The following is a 25940-nucleotide window of genomic DNA, read 5'->3' as shown; positions in this document are numbered from 1 at the left end:
GCGGGATACAAATAAAAATTTTATTTTATTTATTATTATTTATGTTTTTTGTCTTAAATTTGTGTATATTTCTAAATAAAAATGCAAACCCCCCCCTCAAACCATTGATTTAAGACCAATGATAAGCAAGACACATACTGTGTGTCTTACTACTACTTCAAGCATCCCTCCAGAAACTGTAGAACAGACCTAGACAACATACAGCCCATGGGCTGCTTGTGGCCCCCCAAAGGATTTCTGAAGGCCCACAAAAATGTGGAATGGTTTCCAGTGGTAACTGGCTGCAAACGGCCACCCAACCTCTGTTGTAAGGCCCCTAAAGCCACCTCCTCAGCCCAGCTTTCTCCTAAAGAGAGGGCTGGGCAAAGGACAGACAATGGCGCATTACAGATGGGCGCTAAGAGGCGCTGTCATCGCCCATGATTACACGCGAGGGGCGGAGCTTCCAGACGCACCTTGCCTCTCGTGTGTAATCGATAAGTCAAAATGGCGGCACCCTATACAGATGGGCGCCGCCATCTTGACGTAGTGGATGCTCTGCATCCGCACGTCCCAACCCGGAAGAGACACAGTGAGTGCACGCTTTGGCACTTGCAACGTCTCTTCCAGTTTGCTGGAAGGAGCGCGATTTCCGCATTCCTTTTTTGCAGAATGGAGGAGTCGCGCGGTTTGGATGCTGCGGCTCCTCCGCGCTGCAACTGGCAGCGGCCCAAGACCGCCCCGTCTGTAACGGGCCAATGTTTGCCCTTCAAGGCTCTTCCATCACTCGACTTTCTCTTGAGAAGAGGGCCGGGCAGAGATGGAGGATGACTAAAATATTAATAATAACAATAATTAATAATTAAATAATAAATAATTGATTAAAACTTATTTGCAGCCTGAAGAAGTTTAGCGTATTTTAATTTTGGCCCCTACCTATGGCCAAGTTGTGCAGGTCTGGTGTAAAACTACTGTACAACTTCCTGCATTCCTTGCCATTGGCTATGTTGACTAGAGCTGGTGAGAATTGTACTGAAATGTTTGTAGGACCACATGAGTCTTATCCCTGATATAATACAGTCTGCATACTTCTTTGATAACTTTATTAATTAATTTAAGAAAAAATGAAGCATAATGTATCCATTATATTTGTCAACCTGTAGATTTTGTGTAGTAAAATATAACCCTGTTATAAAGAAACACGACCTTTATGTTTATTGAACTAAATGAACAAGTCACTTTTCCAATAACTATGGTACTTTTAAGTAGGTCATCTGTAAACTCACTCATATGTTGTTTGCACCTGAGCCTCTGAGAAACTTCTGGAACATAAGTAAAAACCTTGCCCCCCTTTGTTCCTCCCTCACCTTGGTTCCATGTATACTGCAACAACCATACCAGTGTAAGGAAATGTATATTGTCAACGACAGAGAAAGGGGCTATCTTTGTACTATCTCTGTCAGACTCACACATATGGATGAGTTGTAAGCTAAATTACACCAGAGGTTGGAACAGTTCCCACTGGCACATAAAAAACCCACTAGCACATAGAAGACTGCACTGTTTTCTATTACTCCTCACCTTCATGTCAAACTGACAATAGCAAATAAAGGTAGATGGCTAAACCCATATGGCAGTACCACACACCTCCCCCCCAAAGATGCCCTTTAGAAAGGCCACAGAAGTAGTCACAGCTCTGGTGAAATGTTTTTATTTAGCTGCAGGGTGAGATTTCTCAGCCAACTCACAGCTGAGTCATTACATTAGGCACCCATTTTGACATGTGCTGACTGGACACAGGGAGACCCTTCACAGGACTCTAGTATCAGACAAACAACTGGGCTGTGAAGCCATTTTATTTTGCCATTTTATATAAGGGATACAATTTTACTATGTGGGTGAATTTAGTGGGGCTTGAGCATTCAGGGATTTTGGTATCCAGGGTTGTGGTGGTGGTTCCTGGAACCAAACCCCAGTGGGAATCAAGGGCCAATTGTATAACCTGAATGCATCTTAAGCTGGTGTCTATGGAGAAATGTCAAGAAAAAAATCAATTGCTGAACTAGATCCTATCAAAACTAATTTTCAGTCTGTAACAAGGCATATGGGCCACCCAATAACAGTGCTCATTGCCTCAAGAACAATACCACAACAACATTGTGTTTTGTGGGTGTTTTGCTTCAGCAGGGACTGGGAAACTGGTCAGGATTAAGGGCATGATGGGTGAGCCAAACATGTTTTACTCTGCAAGAGATCTGGAACTAGAGAGAAAGTTCTTTTTCCAGCAGGGCAATAACTCTGACCATATAGCCAACACATGTTTAAATGACACATGCAACTTAAGAGGCCAGAAGCTGCACCAAAACTGTGCTCCAGTCCTTAAGACTTATGCATCATTTAAACAGCATACCTCCAAAGTGACCCAAAACAATTTTATTTTGGCCTGTCTGTTTGGGCCCAATGAGAACCACCCCCTGGTGAAGACAAGAGCATAATCTGTCCTGGAAGCACTGATCATGCATCCAACTTTTAGTGTAAGAACAAACAGGTATGCCTGTCTTGGAATTTTCTAAGTTGTTTGGCATTGTTTTCCTTTGCTTCATCCTTTGTTATATGCCCCTATGTTTTACCCTTGACTTATCCATGGGTCATATCAAAATCCGTAATTAGGCCCCAAAACTTGCCCTCCAATTATACATGAGGTCGACTAATATATGGTACTTGTTTTTTGTGACAGAATAAAATTATTTTTGAGCTTCTTTTATATATCAAGTGGCAACAATGCCAATTAAACCCATCCTAATTATAACCTGTAATATATCAAAATGCATAAATGATAAATACTTCTACAATATACTGTATATTTGGGGCAGACCTCAAGGCAGCAGAGAAAACAGCACAGAGAAAAGGCATTAGAAAGCCATATAGATGCAGACTGATGCCTGGTCTTGAGTGTTACATTCAAAGGCCAAAATACAGACCAAAGCTTACGCTTGATATGTTTTCCTTCCAAAGGAATTTGTGTAAAATACTTCCAGATAGTGGTTTTTTAAAGCCCAGACGGAACTATGATATCTCCCCCCCCGTCGTCCTTTTTATTCCCCCTTTTGCCATAATTTCCTGGCATTCTTGGCCCAGATTCACTCATATGATCAAAACCATACCCAGTCTTTGTCTTTTTATGTCATGACATTTAGTTGGTTGAGAAACAACTCAAAAGCCCAGAATTTGAAGAAAGAAATGATAACTACTGCTCAGCACTGATGATATTTTTAAGAAATGAAACATGAGATGAAAAACTTGAGTAAATGCCCATATTTGATTGCAGATGTGTTTGAGTATGACTATGACATAGACATTAATTCATTTTTATTATGGCATTATCCACTAACACAGACAGAATATTATTTGGTCAGACAGGGATGTGTCCTGCCTTTGACTTCTACAGGAGTGGAAAGCCTAGCATGACAAACTGATATTGAAGACCAAGAGATCCATACAAATACAACTGAGAGAGCTTCATCTACAGTTTAAGAACATCTGTACAAATCTTTCCTGTAGATATGCTTGATGGTTCTCTATCAAGACTCTTGTCTTTCTAGAATGAAATGACCGAAGCCCTTGAAATGATTGCTCTCAAATATTCCCACCCAAACTGGTCAAAACTGAAGTACAAACAGTGAAAACGTTGAATGTAATGATATATGGGTTACAGCTTATCTAAGCCACTGCACCATGACAGTAATAGGAGCAAAGAAAGATTTTCTGTCACTGTTCTGTCTGCTCAATGCCGAGTAGAGTACTTCCTGACTGGTAGCAAACTTTCTTCAAATAAACCCAGAACAACAGTATCTGGAATCCTTGGGTGCTTACTCTGGCTAGTTCACATTGCATTTTGCAAGGAAAAATCGCCTGTATGAGTTCAAGCTTGGAATTAATAGGTTAAAATTATATTTACTATATCACTTTGTGCAGCACTATTTCAAAACACTTCTTTAAAACATTTTAAATCACTTTCAAATTCTCTAAGTCACAGTCTTCACACACTAGAAGGATGGTTGATACAAGCTGTACCTTTAGAAACAAGCATTTCAGCACCCTCTAGTGGTTGCCTGTTTACAGTCATTCCCAACTAAGTATTTTTGAGTCATCATCCCAATAGCTTCCCTTTTCCACATGCTATGTCCCCTTAACTCCTTTGATGATTGTTTCCTAAAATAACAAGAAGCTATGGAACACTTTAAAGATTTCATACATTTATTATAATATGAAACTCAGATGCATTATTTTTTTTATCACAAATTTCAGACATATACACTAGGATTGCCAGGTGAAATAAGGGCCAGAACTTATATACATGTAATGGTTGTGCAGAAGAGGAATTTTCAGCAGGTACTGCCTGCATGACAAGTAATACCTGCTGGAATTTCTTCTTTTACACGACTATTTGAAGTATAAGAGCTCTGTCCCTTATTTCACCTAGCAACCCTATCATAAACACAGAGAAAGTATTTTTGGTTGAGTTTGCAATACAGAGTGAGGACAAGGTAAATTAAATGTAGAACATACAGATAGCAACAATTACATTATTAACACTGACAATGCACAGAAATCTTGCAAACCCAAACCTCCTGACACTAAGTATGCCAATTAGCATAGTAGGATAAGAATTCATTCTTGTATTGAAATGACAACTGATGAAAGTGCAGGAGGAATTTAGCAGCATATTAAAGAATGACAGTAATGATCACATAGGTTTTACATAACTTTGAAGCAGCTGATGAAAACATTGTAATTGTTACAGGTCACCTATACCTTGGCACTGTATCTTATCTACATTTTGGTTTAAAATCAGGTATTGAATGAAGTATCTGTGTACTGTGCACATGAGAATCTTAGTTCCTTCATAGACAACTTTCCAAGTCTTAGTCTTTAGCAAGATACAGTGCCACGGTATAGGAGATGTTTAACAATATCACACTGTCTCAGCCTCAGAAAACCCTGTGACAGGTTTACTTTAGGTTTGCCATAAGTTGGAAACAGCTTGAAGGCACACAGCAACAACCGAAGTCTGGATCATACATACTATCTTATTTCCGATTGCTATCTATACATGTGAAAGCTGGACAGTGAAGAAAGCTGACAGGAAAAATCAACTCATTTTAAGTGAATTGCTGGAGAAGAGTTCTAAGGATAACACGGACTGCTAAAAAGACAAACAAATGGGTCTGAGACCAAGCATGCATTCTCACTAGAAGCCAAAATGACTAAACCACAGCTATTGTACTTTGGACACATCATGAGATTACATGATTCATTAGAAAAAAAGATAATGAAAAGATAAGGGCCAAATTAAAGGTGGACAAAATCATTCAGGGAAGCTGCTGCTCTGAGTTTGGAAGTCCTGAGCAGGGCAACTGATGACACAATGTTGGAGGCCTCTCATTCATAAGGTTGCTCAAGTTGATGCACACTGGAAACTGCTGCAAACCCATCATCTAGCTTAGGAAGCAATGCTCTAGACAAGTGGTCCCCAAACTTTTTTTGGGCTACTGCCCCCTTTCTTCTTAGATAACAATCCCAGCACACACACCCAACATGTATTGCTTGATATTAGGTCTACTGTTCTACTGCATATTCAAAACAACCTATCTCAGTTGCTGCTTCCTTTGCCATCCAGTCATGCAAAGAGCAGCAACCAAGTACAGTAGTTGGCTGAGCAGTAGCTGAGAAGCTTCTCACCCATGCCAGCTTTGCAGCAGAGGTGTCACTAGGGGGCATGTGGACTGTAGGATGCACCAGGTGACATCATTACCACCATCCTAGCAATGCCACTGTTGTTCCCTAAACATCTGTCTCTTGGAAGAAATAGGATGTATCATTAACGTACTTTGTAAGACATTAATAGCTCAGTGGAAAACAGGTGTGGCCAGAAAGTGAGGCAAATGAGGGCTCTCCTTTCTCTGACAACTGAGCTTCAAACACCCTCTGGGAGAAGCCTTATGAGAATTTCCCAGCCACCACTACTAGTGAAAGATGTGGCTAAAGGACTAAGCTCATGTGGGGAGGTGAAGAGCATGAAACACCAACACACAAAGCAAACAATGCAGCTGTGAGGTGGTTTTAAGGGATGCTGAAAAGATGTTTCATGCAACCATCATTCCCACCCTGGTCCTAAAGGCTAATGATTCCCCATGTCGTTCTTGCGTGCCAATACAGTGACTGAAAACCCTCCTGCTGCCCCCTTTTCCCCACACTGGCCCCTGGATCTCCCACCCTTTCAGGGGTGTACCACCCACTTTGGAAATCACTGCTTTAGGCCTTCATGATGAGGAGGCAGGATTGTACTCTTCAAAAATTTACAATGATATACATGTGCTTTTCATTCTACTTCAATTCATTTTAATAATTCAAGACATAAACCTGGGCTATCTAGGAGTCCTAACAGTCTCCACAACTAATATTTAGTTACAGTGCCCCACATACTAGAAGCACTGAAAGATAGCAAGTCAGACTTAACTCCTAACAATACCTCTTCTGAATACACATACCCAAGTTTGCATTGGTTTACTGGGACCTTTATAGTAATTTCTGGGCAGTGCTGCACAGTTGCTAAAAACCTTCAAGATCTTGTGCATGATCTGTTTCATATTTCTCCCCCATCTGCACTTCATTTCTATGAAAGAGTAGTCCTTATAAATTATGTAACTAATTACAAACAAAGAGTATATTTTGCCTGACAGTTTCTTCTATATCAATGCGAGTCACTGATACCTTTTCTGGAATAATAGAAATGGGCTAAACATGCCAGAAGTCTTGCATAACTGCAAGTGCTTGCAGCTCTTTTAGCAAAAGACAGCCAATCTTTATGAGCTGTATTTGGAGTTCCCCATGTAACAGCTTTTTTTCCCTACCACTGGACATGTATGCAGCTCCTGCTAAATGCTCAATCAGGCAGATTCAAAATTATAGTTACAACACAACTCAGCTGTCACTGTTTGGTTTAGGCATCAGGTCTTACAAACTCAGGGCTGTGGTTTCCTCAGTTGAGTGTATTCACCTGTGGTGTGATCTTCCTCTTTTCCTACTCAGAGCCACAAATGAACAAAGTTAGGAAAGACGTGGTATCTACGTTTACCTCCTTCACCTTTTCCTTTATCCAAAAACTATTCTAGTTGGTGCAGCACACAACATTTAAGTCTTCCATGGCTGAAAGATTATATCACAACTGATATAAATTCTGGAGTACAAGTAGGTACACCTAGAACTGCATGTTCTCCTTGCAAAAATGTAAGAGAGTTTATAGCATCTTGTGGTTGTTGCTTGAAAGATTATTACTATTAATTTGCAAAATATCAATTTATATATACACACACTACAAACAAAGTCAATATAAGAAAAACAAAATGTATATCCTCATGAAAAATCAGATAATTATTCATAAACAAGTTCAATTTTTCTACAAACCTATTAAGTGCATACCTCTCCACAGTGTTTACAGCATGTATGTTTGGTTAACATAATGTGACCCAGAACCACTCATACCAATATAAGACCAATTAAAATAAATTTAGATTGTAAGCCTGAGGGCAGGGAACCGTCCAATTAAAAAGATTGTATGTACAGCGCTGTGTAAATTTACAGCGCTTTATAAATAAAGGATAATAATAATAATAATAATAATAATAATAATAATAATAATAATAAAGAAACCTACAGCAATAAATTGTCATGCAACAATTAACTGTGTCAAAATTCAAAACCTTCCTGAATAAGAGTATCTTTATCATCTGAAAGTGCAACTTTTAGAGAGGGCTGTACACTTTAGAAGGACTCAGACCTAATAAATTTATTCCATGATATCTGTAATATCTTTTCTAATTCTCAAATGTTGCTGACAAATTATACACTTTAAAATATGTGTGCCTACAGCATCTTTTAAAAAAAAAAGTTTCAGGTCCTCATGTCTCCATGACCCTATCAGCTCTTCTCCAAGACTGATTCTTTAAACCATGCAGTCAAAAAGGTTCCAAACAAATACAAGTTAACAGTACTTACATCTGAGTAGGTTTCACAAACACAGTTGCAATAAAATCTGTGTAGGTAATTTTCAAATATTTACTGTGGGTAAGTTAAATTACAAGAAGCTGCAACTGTAAAAAGGGCTGTTACATGTTCAAGAAGCATACAAGCATTGGCCTGTACAATATTGACCCACAGACCAAAATGTTCCCACAGACCAAAATACCACTGTCTCCAATTTCAGGAGATAAAACCCTAGATCTGGCACACAGTAAGATTTTTGTAGCCTTTGCAAACAGGGAAATGTATCTTCCCTTTTGCATCAGGAAGACACCTGGGACACTAAACACAGGTGAAGGCAACCAGACTCAGCTGCTAACATATGCCATCTTTCAATACAGCACCTGTATTTCATTATATTTCTGTATATTGTCCTTCTAGCATTAATGATCATGTTGCAATAGTTATGCTTCTAAAATCTCATTGATGAAGTGTGCTTGTGTAAGAGATACAGTTTAGAATTATACATATTCCCAAGCTATGATACTGCATTCTATCATTCTATGTTGGTTTAAGATTTCATGTTCTGAATGAAGTTAGTTACCACTAGAGAGGGGAAAAATTATGAGAAAACATCATGTTAAGGACTTAAGCACCAATGAGGCAATCAAGAGCTCTAAAAGATCATGAAAGTGAGATTACGTCAGAAGTCTTGAGTTTTGTTGACAAACTCTCAAAGGTTTATAACCATCAGAGCTTTAGTATATCCTAAGATCAAGGCAAAAAATTAAAATACCTGAAGACAAGAAATAGTAGATTGTAATACAGACATACTGTATAGCATATCTAGTTGTGGGTATACCTACAGAGACACAAAAACTTCTTTAGGTCTACAGGTCTTATGAAGACTTAAAGCTCAATATGACTTTCATATGGATTTCTTTTAAAGAGAAACTACCACAGCTGCCTATGTATGAGTGGCAGAAATTATTATGTATTTATTTGTTACATTAGGACCCTATTTTCTCGTCAAATAGTATTTAAAGAAGACCAAAACTCAAGATAAAGTGCAAAAACAAAGGGAGCTTTTAAAACAAATCAATGAACATCAAGCTTACTTATAATGTCATCTAAGCCAGAAATGGCCAGGCATCCCTTTGTAATAAATTTCATACGCTGGGGACCACCACCAAGAAAGCCCCCTATGAAGTTGCCATAATATATGCTTCAGAAAGTGGAATGAATTGGAATTCAAGTGGAACAGAAAGAAGGAATTTTAAACCTAACCAGATTTGTATGGGGCAATGATCCCCCCCTCTCCCGGTAATAACCTGCTCCCAATGTTCTAACAAAAATTTGAATTGTGCCTGAAAATGGATTAGTATTCAGTCAAGCTACTCCAATTTGAAAATCAATTGTTCCCAATAAATGTCTGGTTGTGAAGAAGCTGATTTCTACACAATATTCAAAGGCAGTCTCATGTAGAGCCCATTGCTGTAATCTAAACAGTATCTTACATCCCACATCTATCAAAGAACCTGGATAGCAACATGTTAGAAACAAAACTTCCTGATAAATATTGGCCTGTTACAGACTGCCAAAATAAAACTGCTTCGGGTCTCTTTGGAGGTATGCTGTTTAAATGATGCATGCATCCTAAGAATCTGGAAGCTGCACCAAAGCTGCACTCCAGTGCTTAGGAATGGAGTGTGGCTTTGGCGCGACCTTTGGACTCTTAGGACCCATGCATCATTTAAATAGCATACCTCCAAAGAGACCCAAAGCAGCTTATTTTGGCAGTCTGTAACAGGCCCAAGTCTGAGAGTATGATTACAGACAATGTATTATATTTAGTTCAATTAAGGATGGAAACATGCAGTAGTATAGCTGAGAGTAAACACAAGCATCCAAAGTTACTACTTGGCATGTCAAAAGCTCAGAGATGACTACTAATCTATGGCAGATAAGATAGGAGGTGGCACTCTTGCTTGCAGGAGGACTTGGGGACTGAGGGAGACTGTAATGAGTCTGTGCATCAGAACCAACTTATAGCTGGGGCTAAGTGGAACTGGTTCATACTCTCTATACTAGTGTTTCCCAAACCTTGGTCCTCCAGGAGTTTTAGACTTCAATTCTCAGAAGCCCTAGTCAGTTTGGCCAACAATCTGGAATGTTGGGGGTTGAAGTCCAAAACATCCAGAGGGCCAAAGTTTGGGAATCACTGCTCTATACAGACAATGTTCTGCATTGCTTTTAACATTTTTCCTTTTGTCTCCAGTGTGGTATAACGGGTTAAGTATTGGACTAAGACTATGGAGACCAGAGTTCGAATCCCAGCTCAGCCACTGGGTGACCTTGGGCAAGTCACACTCTCTAAGCCTCAGAGGAAGGCAAAGGCAAACTACCTGTGAACAAATCTTGCCAAGAAAACCCTGTGGTAGGTTCATCTTGAGTTACCCTAACTAGGAAATGATTTGAAGGCACACAACAACACCAGTGAAAGGGAATACAATCAGCACTCCATATCCATGGATTCTGCATTCAAGGATTCAATCAACCACTTTTTGAAAATAGTCACCAAAAAGCAAACTTAGATTTTGCTGTTTTATATATACCACTGTAGAGAGTTCCCTTCCTTTATGCGGAGGATCCGTTTCAGACACCCCCGCCCCCGCTTAAGCAAAATTCCACATATGCTTGAGCCCCATTTAAAGTAACGAAGCTTGTGCCTGAGGTGGTGTGCGCGTGCGTGCGCCATGGGCACACAGCCATTACTCTTTCTGGTGCACAGTGCCGCTTCTTCCAGCACGGCTTTCAGAGTATGCAGAAAGCTGCGTATATTGCACCCCTGTGTGACACAGGCGCACTGTATATAATGGGACTTGAGCATCCACAGTTTTTGTATCCACAAGGGATCCTGAAACCAGAACCCAGTTCATGCTAAGGACCCCCACTGTTTAGTTATTTCCTTTTATAATAACCTGTACCATTTTTCACATAAAAAATCCACCCAAACCTAGATTAACAGAAGTGATTAGATATACTGCAAACTAAAAACAGAGTAACTACTCTCAAGGCCTCTTTTCCAGAGAGACCAGCATTACATGCATCATCAGTAATTTATCCTAGACCATGTTGCCAGCAGAATGAACAAACATATAATCTATGCTTTGCTTTTGACTCTACATCCCAAAATTCAATCTGCCAACCTCTCCATAAATTAAGTACAATTTCATTAACAAGATATGTCCAAAAACTACATAATTTTCTGATTTAGAAACAGAGCATGCTAAACTACTGGACAGGATAGGGTCGTCATTGCAAAATGTGCAGTTTTTAGTGAATTAAGATTCCACTTAAAATTTAAAAAAATGCTCACTTCTAAAGGATTTTCCTAACATCTAAACTGATGGTTTTAATTGGCGGTGTGCATGAGGTGGGTGGGTGTCCTTTTCCCCAAAAATAAATTTATTTTATATACAGTATATTAGAAAATTTAGTTAATTGTTTTACAGAAAGGTGTTCAGTAAATCATTCCCCTGTGGAGGACTGCAGAAATTTTAAAATTAACCAAGATTTTTGTTAAGGTCTTCAGTCTGGAATTTAAGCAAAGAAACCCAGACGGCCTTTCTACTGTTTTCTAGTCTTTGTCTTTGGCAAATGGGCTCTGAAAATCCCTAAAACACTGACCAGAATAGAGAGTAATATTGTCAATGTCATCCTTGTAGCTGAGCCCTTGTAGGGAGAGTTGCCCCCCTTTAAGATTCATAAGTGGCTTAAGTATTCTGGACAATATGTATTCACCTTCTATGTAATTGGGCCCCCATTCATTACAAAATAATTGTACTGCCAATTTAAGACTATAAAAATAAAGGCATTGTTTTAAACCATGTGTATTTGCTGGCTTTCTTCAAGAGAATACTGAAGGAATATGAAATATTCAATATTCAGGAGCAAATGCTAGAATAGAAATCTGTTTCATTATGTCAGAAGCACTGCCAAGACCAAGTATAAAGAATGGTTAATTGGAATACAACAATATTAGATAATTGATCTTAATTTCTCAAAGTTGGTTCCCAAAAGTGGAAAAAAATAATTTATAAATGTCGATCTGCTATCCTGTCTTCACTTAAAAGAGCCTTTAGCTTTCTAATCCATTTATGAATCTGACATTTCAATGAATGGATACATTAATATGTTTCAACACATGCAAACAGATAAACAATGCTATTTTGTTCCCATATTTTATGTCAGAAGACATTTCAGATATGTTTAAAATTTAAAAGTCTTAATGCATGGGTTGACAAAGTGAGGACCCTTCAGAAATTGAACCACACAATTCACCCCTGGTTTAATTAGCATACTAAATAGTAAGGAATACTGAGAATTGCAGTTCACCAACATTTGAAGGAACACACTTCACTCATTTTTCCATTGGATTTATCTTTAAACTCTTATGTTTTGGTTGCAATCTACCAAGATGTAAGATTCTTTTCACTTTCCACTGACTGAAAATATGCAGGATTTAGCCATTATGCTATAAATTTGGTACTTCTTTAAAAACACAACTGGCTGGCTAGGCAAGTGCACTAGAACTGCACTTGGTGTACTAGAACACACTGGCCTGTGGCTTTTGAGAATGATGGGTTTCAATGGTCATCTTACACAGTCTCAAAAATGGTCAGATCCTTCAGAATGTTGATTTTGATTTTTCAACAAAATCCTGAATAGTCTAGTCGTTGAACAGTTGAGCCAGACATCTTTGCATATGTGATCTTCCAGAGAGACCTTGATCCAGGAAACCAGGCCTCAAGGTTTAGCTTGATAGCCCAAAGCTGAAGGTGTTTTCATCATGATCACAGTCTTATGTACAAACACTTTATCCAGAGAAAGACATCAGGAAAATTTCTACATTTTTAGCCTTTTCCAGCCTTGGGAATCTAGATATTGACTTCAACTCCCATCATCACTATTAAAGTTACAGATCAGATGCATCAATTGGACAAAGATTAAAAAGCCTTCTTTAAATGGATGGCTCTTTTTTTGAAAAGCAGCCAGTGGGCAAAAGGAACACCTTGGAGGAATGCCTGGCAGTTGACTTTAGAAGATGGTTGTACAATATTTTAATTACAATTGATGCTATTTTAATTATCTTTTGTGTTTCAGACATCAGACATATTTCAATTGTCTGATGTCTCTGAGAATCCAGACAAAATGGTCCCTGTTTTGTCCTGGAACAAATTACAATTATTATTGGGGGGGGGGGAGTTTCCAGCAATATCAAAGGCCAGAAAGAATAGACATACATAGCCATTTTGTGGATAACACCATTATTCAATATAATACAACCTAAATAACCTCAAGGGTCTGTCTAAACAGAATCAATGGGCATCTAAATGAAATTAATACCAATGGGGCTAGAGCTGCTTGCAAATGTTAAAGAAAGATAATCCCAAATCATGGTCACTAAACTGAATTGCAGCAGTAAAACATTAGTTTATGGCCAAGCTATACATAACATTGTATGTGGAAAGTGCTTTTTAACTAATTTTATTTTGGACAATAACAAGTTGTGAGACCTTGCACAAGTTTTCAGCTAAAGATTTCCCCTTACCTGGCTGCCCCCAAAGATGTCTTAGGGGGACAGAAAGTCAGCAGGAAAAAAAGCTCAGATGAAAACTGGCACAGTTCCCTTATTGAGAGCACATTCCAGCTCAGGTTCCAACTGCTGCTTATTCGCCCAAATATTCATATAGTCCAAAAGCAGGAATGTGATTAACTCACATTTCATCTCTTCACACCACTGCTCTTTCATACTCAAAACAGACTTTTCTAACACATATTTTAATTTGAAAACAGCATTAAGTATGCAGATTTATCTACACACACAGAGATCAATGTTGGCAAAAGCGTATCACAAATACTTCTGAGAACTAGATTTATCCCGAACAAGTCTGGCCCTCAAAATTCATTTTAGTTTCCAGGAAATTCTCTGGCTGAGCATAAATGAATCTGCAACTCACATTAAATGAACAGAATGAGGCGTGGAAGATGACAGGTTATAAGGATGAGATAGGACCTAGTAGCAACCATGTTCCTAAGCAGAATTTGAGAGGCAAAGTGGTTTAAAGCTAGTCTTTTTCTTAACATCCATTTCAAACACCTTCCTCTGCCCTCCTGGTCTTGCAACATCAAAACAAGAATAGCATATTATTGAAAATGCTGTATGAGTTTTCATCTGCTGGTCTTCTTTACCATCTGCCACTGCTGTTATTTGTGCTTTGACTGTCACACAAAACCAGTAATAAGGGATTTGTAGTGAATATAAACAAACAAAATGTTCAACAGAAATGTCATGCTCCTGTTTTTTTAAAATGAAAAATAACCTGAGGCACTAAGATAGAAGCAGACAGTGCATGAGGATGAACCTTCTTTACTAGGTTACCCACACATTTACAACTTTTCACTAAGATACAACCAGGAAGTAACTGTTCAGTAAAAAATTGTCTGATGGGAAAACCCCTGACCCTTGGTGGTTTTCATCTGCATTTTGCTGGGTCTTGATTTTAGTGTTTTTCAGGACTGGTAGACAAACTTTGCTAACTCTAAGGGTTTCTTCTTTCCTGTTAAAGTTGCCTCAGTGTTTGTGGATTTCAATGGCTTCCCTGTGTAGTCTGACCTGCTAGCTGTTGGCACGGTCCATAATTTCAGTGTTTTCAAATAGCATTTTATGCCTAAGATGGTATATAACATGTTCTGATTTTTCTGGCTGACCCAGTCTGCAGTGTCTCTCATGTTCCTTGATTCGTGTTTGAACACTGCATTTGGTGTTCCCTTTGTAACTATGCAGCTGTGGACAAGTCTATATAGGGACCACCAAACACAGTGTTTTGATGTCTAAAACATTATGGAAGAGTGATATTTCACCTCATTGTAGAGGCTAGGATGATTCTAGCTTGACACTGGAAAGAAATAATTCCAGATATTGAAGAATGGATTGGGAAAATTTATGACCTGGCAGAAATAGACAAGTTATCAAGACTCCTAACAGAAAGAAATGTAGAAAAATTAATAAAGATTGGAATCATGTGGTAACATTTTTGTATCAGAAAAGAGGGCAAATGACAATAGAAGGATTTAAAGACTGTTATGATGTTAAATACAAAACCAGAATGTGTTGTTAAAAACAGTGTTGACTAGTAAATCATATTAAGAAAAAAGGACACTTTTAATTTTGGTAAAATAATGTGTAGTTTATATTTGTATTAATAAATATAAAGGATTATACTGTATCTGATAGATGGTAAATAATCAAAACTGCTAGATAGGAAGGATATGTTGTCTATTTGTTGAGCGTATGGTAAAATTATATGATAGATATGTTAGATAGAAAAGAGATTTTGTTATGGGATGTCAATAAAACATTCAGATCAAATAAAGAGAAGGAAAATGGGGATTAGAATGTGAAGCAAGATGAGTTTAGATCAGAGAGGTATAAGAAGGAAGGAAGGAGGAGGTATTAAAAGGAGCGAGAATGGGAGAAATATAGTAGTTAGAAGGAGGACTAAGAAGAATTAGGAATATTTGGCAAAGTAACAACTAGAGAGAAAGGTCAAGAAAGTATTTTGTTATTTTAATAAGTGAATCAGAGAAGATCCAACTGATAATTTGATGGTAAGATGTGTGATACTTAAAGTGTTTTATTTAGAAGTAAAGTGTAATTGTTTATCTTTGTATTCTACTACAATGACTATGTCACTTATAAGTGGTTTTTTTGGTGTTGTAGGTTTGTTATGTTGTGACTATGGCGGGTTACACACCACCATTAAAGTACGGAGTCATTTCATACTAGGGTTAGGAAGGTGCGGTGCTTCTGCACCACCCTAACCCTAGTACGGACTGAGTCCATACAAAATGGCGGCTCCCCTTCCACAAGGGGGCCGCCATGACGATGTCATGACCGCGCCACCTCTATACGGGGCGGCGCGGATGTGACATCATCGGTCCGCGCCAGGGCGCTTAGTGCACCCTTTGCGCGGACCAGGAAGGAGCTCCGTTTCGGAGCTCCTTCCTGGTTTGCGGCGCCGCTTTGCCTCACTGGACGCAGCCTTCAGACGGCTGCGCCCAGCGAAGCAAGGGAGAAAGGGGCCAAGCGGCTCCTTTCTCCTCCTCCCCGCCGCTGCCGCGGGGTGTCCTTGGGGCTTTAAGCCCCAAGGACACCCCTTTTCAGGCTGTGGGGAAGCAGCGTTTTGCCGCTTCCCCGCAGCCTGAAAAGCGGCGGATTGAGGCCTCAGCGGCTGCCGTTCTGGCAGCTGAGGCCCCGATACACCAGGGGAAGGGGCGGGTACAGCCCGCCCCAAATAGGCGGTCTGTAACCCGCCTATATATTCAAATAAAAAGCTATCTTCTTCAATACAGTAGGATCCAGTTTTGTTTCTCAAGGTATCATCCCACCTTCCATGAGTGGGATTCTTTGTCTCCTCATAGAAATACAGGGCAGACATCTTATTGGCAGTCTAGAAAACAGGCTGGTTGACACACTGCTGCTCAACTCTTTCCTCTTCATTCCAAGAATGCAGTCTTTTTGAATGTGACCATGGGTGGCAGAAAACACATCTTTCAAGTTTACTTTCTTTTACTTCATCTCCTGAAAGTGAATCCACATGCATAAGGATTCCCTCACAAAGTGTAGACAGAAAACAAAGATATCATCAAATAATAATAACAATAATAAAGGCATTACTATGAATCAAAGGGCAAAATGGATACAATAATATCTTACTTATTGACAATGTGTTATCACTGGGCCTACAGCCCAGGATAATATGCTCCTTCTCATTTTCTCATGGGAAATATTGACTCTTGATGTATAGGAACTTATCCAAGTTTAAGGGAGTCATTAGGTGCCCATGGATCACTGCTACACCATGCAACCTTGCCTAGTGTAAACCACACCCAATATTCAATGCTTGCTATCTGTATCAGAATGTAGACTGCAGTCAAGACTAGGAATGAGAAGGGCAATCATGCAAGAACTAGAAAATATCTTAAAGTGTAAAGATATAATAACTGAACACTAAAGTCAGACTCGTATGAGCCATTATATTCTACATCACCATGTATGGATGTGGGAGCTGGACTGTGAACAATGTGGATAAAAAGAAAAATCAAGTCGTTTGAGATGGGATGCTAGAGAAGAGTGCTGAGGAAACTGTGGACAGCCAAAACGACAAACAAAAGGGACCTTGAACAGATTAAGCCTGAACTCTCCCTGGAAGCCAAGACTATGAAACTAAGCCCGTCATACTTTGCCCACATCATGAAAAAGCATGACTCATTAGGAAAGGCAATAATGCTAGGGAAGGTAGAATGCAGTAGAAAGAAAGGAATGCTGCATGCCATATGGATAGACTCAATCAGGGAGGTCACAGAGCTGAGCTTACAGGACCTAAGCAGAGCAGTGGAGGAAAGGGAGATTTATTATCCACAGAGTTGCCGTAAGTTGAGGAAAACTCAAGGGCAGTTAATAACAATATTTGTTATTAGAAGAAGAAGAAATGCTCCAGTGGAACCCTGGTTGCTCACAAATGAAGAAAGCCAGTCAGCTTTAGGGGAATGTTGAATCCAATCAAATATTTGCTGATTGGAAAGAACAGACAGCATTTCCATTTGATCTGATGCTGCTTTATAAAATCCATGTACAAAGCTTGATAAGAAATACAAAAGTGAGAAATCAGTTTATGTCAAATGTAAATAAACATGTAAAATACAGGTCACAGAATTTGACATATAAGCCAGATATCTGATATAGTGTGAGAGCAGGTTATTTTTTTCCAATGCACTAAAGACTGACACTATATTATTGTCCATTGGCTACAAATGTCTCTTTCTTTACTGGAAACTTGGCACAGTTGTTGTGTTTCTTCAAGTTGTTTTTGACTTCTTCTGATGCTTGGGTGAACCTGTTATGGTTATTTCTTGGAACGATTTGTTCAGAGCCTCTGCTTTCCTCTGAGGCTGAGAGATTGTGACTTGCTGAAGGTCACTCAGTGGGCTTCCATGGCCAAGCAGACATTGAACCCTGGTCTCTAGAGTTGTAGTCCAACACTCAAAAGCAGTACATTATCGGTGTGAAGTGCATACTACTCCTCTTCCACCAGTAACTTTAAAAAAATAATTACTGATGGTTTCTGATATTATCAAATCAAGTTCCTCATTTTGTTCTAATTCCAAGACAAAGATGTCTCAGTACTGATAGATGTATAAATTGTAGAAGAGAAGCACTCCTGGAAGCCATCAGCCCACACAGGGATTGCTAGTCTTGTAGGATATACTTTTCTATTCCAGTTGGCTGGACAGAACTAACTGCGTTCCCCTCCCCGCAATCCAAATTTTGAATATATTACCACACTTACATATTACAGTAGCCATTCTCCTCCACAAATACAGTGGGCTCTTGGTATCAGTCCCCACCCCCATGGATACCAAAATCTGTGGATACTGAAGTCCTATTAAATACAGTGGCATAATAAAATGATGTCCCTTATATATAAAATAGCAAAACAAGGTTTACTTTGGAATTTATATATATTTTTAACGTACTTTCAAGCTGTGCATTGTTGGATCTGTGGACAGAGAGATCTGATTGTATTTCAAGGACTGTGCATAGGCTACAGTTTTCTTAAGATGAAGTAGGTATCCCCAACATTTTATTTTAGTTTTCTACTATATTTTTAGCACTCACTCAGAATACCAAAAGATAGGCCGCCAATATCCAATTAGAGTTTCACAAATTTTATTGATATTTTCTAACAGATTCATCAAGTACACAATGATCATGAGTACTTTTCCTACTAACAAATGATAATTTATAAAGAAATTACATGTGAACACATGATGAACACAAGAGATTATAAATCAAATTAGGAAATGCCAAGGCAAGAACAGATCTAGGATAACAAATGACTATAATGGATTGATAATACAGAAGTAAGGAGGGAAAACATTTTTCCTATCCAAATTAAAGTGATTAGATAAGATCTTATCAGCTGGCCAGAATGTTCTAGGCTTGACTTACTGGCTCCATCAGATGCACACCCTGGAGCAGGGCTGGAGGATGTGCCACCACCAGATGCTTTGCAATACAATTCCCATTAACCCTAGCCAAAGTTTTGTTCCTATTTTATGGATGATAACCACACACACTTCTCATAACTTCCTGCTAAAATGTGTGCGAACAGACAACTTAAACAATGAAAGTATCAAAATAAACTTAGTATAGTTCTGAAACAATGTTTGATTCTATAATGATTCCAGATACCTGAACTAGTTACTCGATACAGGGAAGATGGTCGAAAAGGGTCATGTGTTTAATTATTTGTAAAGGGGGGAAATTTAAGTACTGTATTAAGTTAAAAATCTGGACTTAAGTTATTCCTAATATTTCAACTTCCGTGACCATATATACTTGACTATAAGATGACCTGCAGTAGTTGAGAGCAGGTTTGGTGGGGCAAAATAATGGATTTTGATAGGACCTATGGATAAGTCGAGGGTAAAACGTAGGGGCATGTAACAAGACCCATTATATGGAGCAAAGGAAAATAATGTCAAAAAACTTATGAAATTCTAGCAAGCATGACTGACTGTGCTGACCCTGAAGGCTGGATGGATGAGAGAATAGAGGGAGGCCAGTGTTTCCAGGATAGATTACACTCTGGCCTTTCACCAGGGGATGATTCGTTTTTTAAATAAGAGTTAAGGTACAGTACTTACATTGACTGAAGATATGTCGACTCTGTTTTTTGGGGTCAATTTTTGACTAAAATTTCTAGACTTATACATGAGTATATAGTATATACAGTAATTGCTTTTAATTAAATATAAATTCAATTATGTTGCCATACTACATTAGAAAATTTCCAACTTTACTGACTTTAAGTAGGTAATTCACATCACATTTAACAATTCCTTTTTATCCCATGGTTTGAATACATCATTTGGATGTTAATCTTTCCATATACAACTATGAAACTCTTTTAGCAATTACAGGTTTAGAATCTAGAAGGCCCAGGAGACTGTCAAAATCTTGCTATAGCATGTTGTTAACATGCCTTCTTAGTTCTTAAGTTATGCTCCATATTCAAATCTATTTCAAATAGCAAATGTATTACAATGGTCAAGGATCTATTATTATTATTGCTATTATTATTATTATATTTATTTGTATATGCTCTTTTCCCAGAACTGGGGCTCAGAGCGGCTCAACAATAGTAAAAGAATAATACAATCAAAAACATAGAAAAGAAGTGCATTAAAAAGGAATTAAAATTATTATAATATTAATACAGATTACTATTAAATGAATAAAATACATTTTGAAAAGATAAAACTGATTATAAATACCTTAAAATGAAACAACATCCCAAGCCAGTAATTTACAAAACATTCAGTTTTAAAAGCCGGTCTGAACAAGTAGGTCTTAGGCTGCTGGTGGAAGACCAACAAAGAGGGAGCCATTCTGGTCTCTCTAGGAAGGGAGTTCCAGTCTAGGGGCAGCCACCAAGAAGACCCTCTCTCATATCCCCACCAATTGTGGTTGTGATGAGGGCGGGACGGAGAGAAGGGCCTCTCCTGAGGATCTCAGAGCCCTGGCTGGTTCATACAGGAAGAGACAGTCTGCCAAATAGCCTGGACCTGAGCCATATAGGGCTCTATAGGTCATAACCAGTACTTTGAATTGTGTATCTTCCCACTAACTGACTACCTGCCGCTACTGCAGCTAGGAAAAACAAATCTATACTGTACTCTTTGCCTCAGTATTCTATTACAGTACTGAAAAGTGAGAGGTGACACACAGGTAATTTCAGGCTACATCCACAGTCAGTCAACAAAGGGTGAAAAAAACACCTCACTCTAGCAAAGAGAAACCCCAAAATAAAAACTTGCAAGCATGCCTATATACTACTGCATCCAACTGGAAATTTTGAAAGATACTCACAATATTTCATAGTACTGACACAAAATGAATATTAGTTGGAAATGATAATGATCACAGATTAATGTGTTCGATCAAATGTTTGTCTCAGACTGACAGAGGTAATTTAGTTTGTAAACAGACTGATCTATGTACTTATTCAAAAGTATCCCCATGTGTAATCCAATGTACAAAATACATATTGCCATGGAAAAATCAGTTTTCCTAAATCGTAAGAGGAGCAAAATGAAAAAAATCAAGATTGCAAGATTATACTCCCAAACTTGTGTGCAACATGGAAGACCATTATTCAAGCCAATCTTCCTGAAAATGTGTACCTGCCCTTAATCATAGTGAGATTTCTAGTTGTTGTTGTGTGCCTTCAAGTCATTTCTGACTTCTATGTTGAGTATAGCTCACATTTTCCACAGGACCATGTGCATTTTGTGTCTGTATATGCTTTCAAGTGTGTACAAGTCGACAACTTATGGAGACCTCATGAATTTCATAGGATTTTCTGAAGAAAGGAATACCTAGAGGTGGTTTTGCCAGTCCCTCCCACTGAAATATAGCCTACTGCACCTGGCATTGGTTGGCAGTCTCCCATCCAAGTACTATGCAGGTTTGACTTTGCTTAGCTTCCAAGATCAGACAGGATCTGGTGCCTTCAGGGTATTTAGCCCTCCAGTATTGGTTACTGAAATATAACATAAAAGCAGCTGTGTTTATGTGGCTCTAATATTCTAACTGCCCTGTCTATCCCCTACAATGGCTTAGGAGGCAATAGAAATGCCAGACCAATAACTATTAAGCAGATATGACAGCAGCCCACTCTGGTCCTTCCCAAGGCCATGGAAAATCCTTGCTCAGAAAATCACATGTCTGATGCTTTAGCTTTTATTATTTTAGCATTTCAGATCCACTTTTCTACCTATCTCTCCCATAATGAGTCGGCTGAAAATTAAGCCATCATGTTTATGCAAAAGAGCCTTCAAATGCATGGTATGGTTGGCCCTCCATATCCACAGATTCAAAACATCCATGGCATGAAAATATTCCAAAAAGATAGAAATTCCAAAAAGCAATCCTTGATTTTGCTATTTTATATAAGGGACACTATTTTACTATGTTATTGTATTTAATAGGACTTGAGCATCCATGGATTGCGTTATCCACAGGAAGTCCTAGAATCAAACCATAGTGGATACCAAGGACCCGCTATATTTGCAGCAAAAGAAAGTAGTCTATTAGGAATGAATCCTAAAAGCCTTATTCCAAATTCTCACCTGTGGCTGTTAGCTCATACATTTCTCCCAGTCCATACAGAACATTATCTAAGAGTTTTTGCTTCTCTTCTTGCTACTAGAGCAGGAAAGGGGAACAGAAATTGCAGGTCAGAAATGCCAGGATCACTCACCACTGGCCATACTGTCTACTGCTGGTGGGAATTCAAATCCAGCATCATCTGAAAGGTTGTGTTTCCATGAAGGCGTTGACAGTGTAACTGCAACATACTTATTTGTATGTCAGTTCTGACCCAGTGACTTCATTTACAAATGACACTGAGCCAAGATTTGTTTGATCCATAGTTTGCAAATCTAGACAGAGTCTGTTAATATAGTGAAAGCAAAATACAGTAATAATGGTTTGTTTAACCAGTTCCTGGCTTGTTTCCCCCCTCACTTCTTCTGCTAGTATACAAATATTATCCCAAATGTCTTGGAAACAATAACATTTTGTCTGGGGGTGGGGGGGGGATGTCTGTGTTTGTAGAAAGATTTGTGGGTGCTGTGTTTGAGAGGATCAGTATCTGAATGATTTGTGGGGGTTTTTAACATAAAAAAGAGTGTTATGACTGCATTTCAGGGTGTTTTGTCTCTGTATTTTTTCCTTCTGTGAAACAGGTATTTTGGTACGTTGGGGTGTGTGTCATAACTTTATTTTGTACTCAGGAAGGAGTTGGGGGGGGATAGAAAGATTGCTGCCAGAGATAAGGAGATGGGTTGAATTATTCAGGAAAAAAGTAAATAATTCCTTTTCTTATTGATGCATACCTTTGCGGACTAGTGAGAAGATGGGTAGGATACAAATATAAATTGGTAACGAGCCATGATTCTGGAAATGAAGTAATTTTGATCCTTGTTTTTCAAAAATAGACTTTGTTACCAGAAATAAACCATAGTTTGTTGGCTGGTGTGGATTCAGATATTCAGACAAGCCAGAATTAGACTAAACAAACCACCATGTAGTGGTATGTGTTAACCAGCCCTGTGTTTTAAGATCTGAGATCAGAATCTCTTTTGTAATGTTTTTAGAACTGAGATTAAATGTTCTTCTCAGAAACTAAAACTTCCTTGTAGTACATCTGGGTGAAGCCCTACATCTCAGAGCCAGAGACTTATCTTCAAATAGTAATAGTAATAAAATTTTATTCGGTCATTGACCAGTATAAAAACAAATCACACAAGCAACATATCAGTATAACAATATCCTCAAATAGCAATGGTAAAGATCTTCACCTTCATATGTAGGCATCTCCAAAGTAGACTGCTATTAACTTTAGTACTACCAAAAGTGGGTACAGATTACAGATTTAGCCACTCAAATAAAAAGAAAAGGGTACAGGGCACCATCTGCTCATCCCAACATGTGGTTGATGAAGATGCCAAGAAAAAAAGTCCATCAAGGATGAGGCCAACATTTCCATACTGTAGCCCTGGGGTACAAATGACTTCACACTGTCTATATTAGTTTATTTCAATTAATCTGTGATTTCAGTAGGAGTCAACCCTTCATTACTGGAATTTAAGCTACACGTTCAGCATGACTACCTTGAAAGCCTTGGAACGTACACGAATACAATAACATTTTCTAAAAAAGCAACTGGTTATACGACTCACATGACACAACTAATCCAAAAGTTCCCCATTCCTAAACCTTGGCTAAAAATATCATTACTCCACCAATCTGCTGGATAATTTCAAAGCAATTATACCAGTCACCAAACAAACGTTGAAGTGCCTATTGGTTGCAAAGTGGGCCCACGCCATATGCGGGTGCACTATACATGGCTTCCAGTATAAGCGGAAGCCATGTGGGGAGAAAAACAACGGGGCGTGAGCATATGTGGATTTTCCTTTACGCAGGGATCCAAAATGGATCCCTAGCCTAAGGGGAGCGTCCACATTTGAAAAATGCCACCAAGTGTAGTGATAATAAATTAGGCAAAGACCACATAAGGATTTAAAAACCAGGATGAAAGATGACCACCATAACGACTGGATCTGAAGTGTTAAGAATGCCCTCCAAATATTATCTATGAATAAAATATACTCGTCCCTCCACATTCACTGAGGTTAGGGGCACAGGACCCCAGTGAATGTGGAAAAACCACAAATAACAGAAACACTATGTTTTTACCTGAAATAATACCTCTCTAGGAATCTCTAGGTCCTCCAGTTCAACATCTGCCAGACACTGACCACAGAATTGCACTGGAGCAGCTATAAATACCTAACGCACTGTTCTCTCTGGGAAAATCTAGGTCCTTCAGTGTGACTTTTGATTAAAGTTGACCATAGAGTTGCACTGGAGGACCTAGATATTCCTAGAGAGAACATATTAATAAAATCTGTGAATAATCAAATCCGCAAAAGTCAAAGCCGCAAATGTGGAGGGTCGAGTGTATACAGTGCAAAAATACTTTTCATCATTCACAAGCAGTCATGGGTAGCCTCTTCGTGTTTTTAAAGATAAACATGCAATTACACTCAAGGTCATTGTATCACAGAAGAGTACAGACAGAAAAACCTGTCTAGGGATTTGCATGTACCCAGCTCAAAACTGTTTTGTGAAGTTTTGTGGAAGCCATGAGGAGATGCTGGTAGTTGGCCAAGATCTTAAGAAGCAAAAGATCCCCAGTTCTAAAATACAATTGGATATCCTTTTATTACCAAACACACGATGGTAAGGAATCCCAGGACCTGTACACACAGTGAAACCCTAAAGAACCAGGAACGAAACTTCGCTGCATGCAAATATTTCAGCTGCGATAGGGTCATCGCGAGGGCAAATTGCTGTACAAGACTATCTACTGCGATGGTAGTTCAGTTTTGTCTCCCAGGGCACTACAGCAATTTTAGTGGAAGGCACAACAGCACAAGGAGTTAGGTAGGGCTGCAGGGAGAAAAACATACTTTTGTCAGCCTGTTCAGGGCTAACATCCTGGCTGATCCTAGGTAATGATGCATATCCCTGTATAAAAGGAATAGCCTTGAGCATTCGGCTAATGTAATGCCTATTTAATCACCGCCAACGGTTTTTGGTGCATCAGCCTCCCTTCCCCCAAACCTAGGAAAGCAGATACGCACATTCCAGTCAAGCTTCTCAGCAGAGGTCGCCCCACTCCCCCTCCCTCTCCACAAGTCCTTACTAAGATCCCAAATTTTTAGGACACCCCCTCCCCAATTTATCATACTGTATGGAACAAATCACAAAGAAGAAAGCTCCAGAGCAAAGATATGATATGCAACCACCCAGAAACACACACACACACAAACACAGCAGGGAGGATGGTGAATTGTTTTTCCTTCCTTTTCAAGGAGGGGAAGAAAGGGAGAGCATGAGGGAAAGAAGGCACCAGGAGATGATAGGCCCATAAGCAGAAACAAAAAAATGAGCTCTAACCGAGGGGGGGGGGAGGTGAAAAGCAGACAGTCAGCCATGTTTTGCTCTCTCTGTGTGCGCCAGTGAATGTGTCTCCCCAGTATTTACAAACCTGCAGCTGCAGCAGCTCTTGGAGTCTGTAAAGGGAGAAAAGGGAGGAGAGGAAGGAGGAGGAGGAGAGGAAGGAGGGGGAAGGAAGGGCGACAAGGAAGGGAGAAAAGCAGAAAAGAAAGGAGAAGGGAGGAGAGACAGGCAAAACAGCAGACAAAGGAACCCAGCAAAGCCACACAGACACACA

General features: G+C 39.1%; 1 protein-coding gene across 2 annotated transcripts in view; it reads right to left on the bottom strand.

Annotated features, from left to right (window-relative positions):
• The window catches only part of SPIN1 (spindlin 1), a 58670-nt gene that overhangs the window by 26929 nt on the left and 5801 nt on the right, over positions 1 to 25940 (bottom strand). The window contains exon 1 of one of the 2 annotated variants that reach the window (XM_042449235.1): positions 25755 to 25849. The exons of the other annotated variant lie outside the window; for it this stretch is intronic. The gene's annotated coding sequence lies outside the window, so the exon portion shown is untranslated. Of the gene's footprint in view, positions 1 to 25754; positions 25850 to 25940 lie in introns of those variants that run through there. 2 annotated transcript variants of the gene reach the window in all.

This window comes from Sceloporus undulatus, chromosome 2 (genome assembly GCF_019175285.1).
Source record: "Sceloporus undulatus isolate JIND9_A2432 ecotype Alabama chromosome 2, SceUnd_v1.1, whole genome shotgun sequence".
In the NCBI taxonomy this organism is placed as follows: domain Eukaryota; kingdom Metazoa; phylum Chordata; class Lepidosauria; order Squamata; family Phrynosomatidae; genus Sceloporus; species Sceloporus undulatus.
Note: the sequence above shows the minus strand (reverse complement) of the source record. Positions and strands in the feature narration are given on the sequence as shown.